Source organism: Sinocyclocheilus rhinocerous, unplaced genomic scaffold, assembly GCF_001515625.1.
Source record: "Sinocyclocheilus rhinocerous isolate Xijiao unplaced genomic scaffold, SAMN03320098_v1.1 scaffold2032, whole genome shotgun sequence".
Classification (NCBI taxonomy): Eukaryota; Metazoa; Chordata; class Actinopteri; order Cypriniformes; family Cyprinidae; genus Sinocyclocheilus; species Sinocyclocheilus rhinocerous.
Window position 1 is genome coordinate 892619 of NW_015634013.1, and position 2430 is coordinate 895048.

The window sequence follows — 2430 nt, forward strand, 5'->3', positions numbered from 1 at the left end:
GTTATAATAAATAATTATATATATATAGCTGCACTTGTGTGTTTAATACTACATACCGATATATTCCTTTGTGTGGCAGTAAAGGACTATGAGATGATAAACTTGACTGAATCATTGGAGCTCACTGAGACTCAACAATATACAGGTGCATCTCAATAAATTAGAATGTCGTGGAAAAGTTCATTTATTTCCGTAATTCAACTCAAATTGTGAAACTCGTGTATTAAATAAATTCAATGCACACAGACTGAAGTAGTTTAAGTCTTTGGTTCTTTTAATTGTGATGATTTTGGCTCACATTTAACAAAAACCCACCAATTCACAACAAATTAGAATACTTCATAAGACCAATAAAAAAAAACATTTTTAGTGAATTGTTGGCCTTCTGGAAAGCATGTTCATTTACTGTACATGTACTCAATACATGGTAGGGGCTCCTTTTGCTTTAATTACGGCCTCAATTCGGCGTGGCATGGAGGGGATCAGTTTGTGGCACTGCTGAGGTGGTATGGAAGCCCAGGTTTCTTTGACAGTGGCCTTCAGCTCATCTACATTTTTTGGTCTCTTGTTTCTCATTTTCCTCTTGACAATACCCCATAGATTCTCTATGGGGTTCAGGTCTGGTGAGTTTGCTGGCCAGTCAAGCACACCAACACCATGGTCATTTAACCAACTTTTGATGCTTTTGGCAGTGTGGGCAGGTGCCAAATCCTGCTGGAAAATGAAATCAGCATCTTCAAAAAGCTGGTCAGCAGAAAGAAGCATGAAGTGCTCCCCACGACATTCTAATTTATTGAGATGCACCTGTATTAACATCGAGATAAAATGAGCACTCGATGAAGTGGATACTTATCTATAATCAACCGAAACGAAACCTACAACTACATACTATCGCTTATCAGCAATAAATATCAGTGCTCTTAAAATGTTGTGTGCAGCTTTGAATGCCTCGGTACTGCAGGTAAGGGCAATTTCCAGCTAAAAGAATATTAAAAGTATCAAAAAGTAGCAGGACATTACCATGGTTTCATTTATGACAACAGCATCTGTGTATAGATGTGTGTTCAAATACTTGCTGTCTTGGCCAGTTGAGAAGCGTGTGCTGTGCACACAATAAGAAATAAGTGTGCAAGACTAAGGTCTTAAAAATGTCAAAGCTCCCCTTAACGCACACTACACTCAACACTGTCCTGCTCCAAAGCGGTATTTGAGGTTAAGCATATCCCATCATGCATCATGTTCAGGAACTCATGCCCCGAAATCGTGAAATGGAGGAAAACATTCCACTGTAAGTTAAAATAATTAGATATTACATACAATTTGGTTGCAAAACAAAGTGTTGTACATTTTATTGGAGCAAATATGAGTGTGTATTATGTACATCATTTACAACTGTTCATTTACATTATTCTGATGAAGTTTGAAGTAAATCGGGTAAATATAAGAGGGTGCATTCAAAGCGTTTTAAAAACTAACACACTTCCTGCTGCCAGTTGGTGGCGCTATGACCGAAACTCATTATAGTCACATCTATGTGATCGGACTCCTTGAACAAATAAACTACTGAAGTTTGTTCAAAATCAGACGAAGTATGCAAAAGTTATTAGACACTTCCTGTTTCTCATTTCTCACCATAAATTCAGCACCTCGCCACGGCCAAACCGTTCGAGATATCAAAAATCCCTTCGCAATTTAGCATCCCCAATGTCTTGAGGTCATGCTGACCGAGTTTGGTGGCAATCAGGTAAAATACCTAGGACGAGTATATCAAATTCCAGAGCATGCGTTTTTCACAAAACCCTGAATAACCAACTTCCTGTTGGGCGAAGCCTATGACATGCAGTGTGTAAGTTGTTTGGCTTGATGAGATCTATATGTGTATACCGAGTTTCATATGTATACGTGCAAGTGTGTATGATTTATGGCCCTCCGTATTTCAGGGGGTGCTGTAGAGCCCCTCTGCCACGCCCGTGTACCAGTCTCTGCACCGCCCTAATGGCTGCAGGTTCCAAGGTGTGTGCCAATTTTCAAGAGTTTTTGAGCATGTTAAGGGCCCCAAAAACCTTGACAAAAATAATAACTAAGAAGAAATATAGCTGCAAGCAGCGATGGCGGGCCCAAGCCATCAGTGCAAAAGCTACCCCGGTGGCATCAGGAAAACTGTGAACAGCGGGCACATGCATTTACAGTAACCTTCTGTCAGTCTGGTTTTAAAGGGGTCATATGATGCGATTTCAAGTTTTCCTTTCTCTTTGGAGTGTTACAAGCTGTTTGTGAATAGATAAGATCCCTAAAGTTGCAAAGACTAAAGTCTCAAACCCAAAGAGATATTCTTTATAAAAGTTAAGACTGGTCCACGCCCTCCTAAAACGCCTCGTTTAAACACGCCCCCACATGTCTACTCACTATGTGAAAATATTTGCATAATGC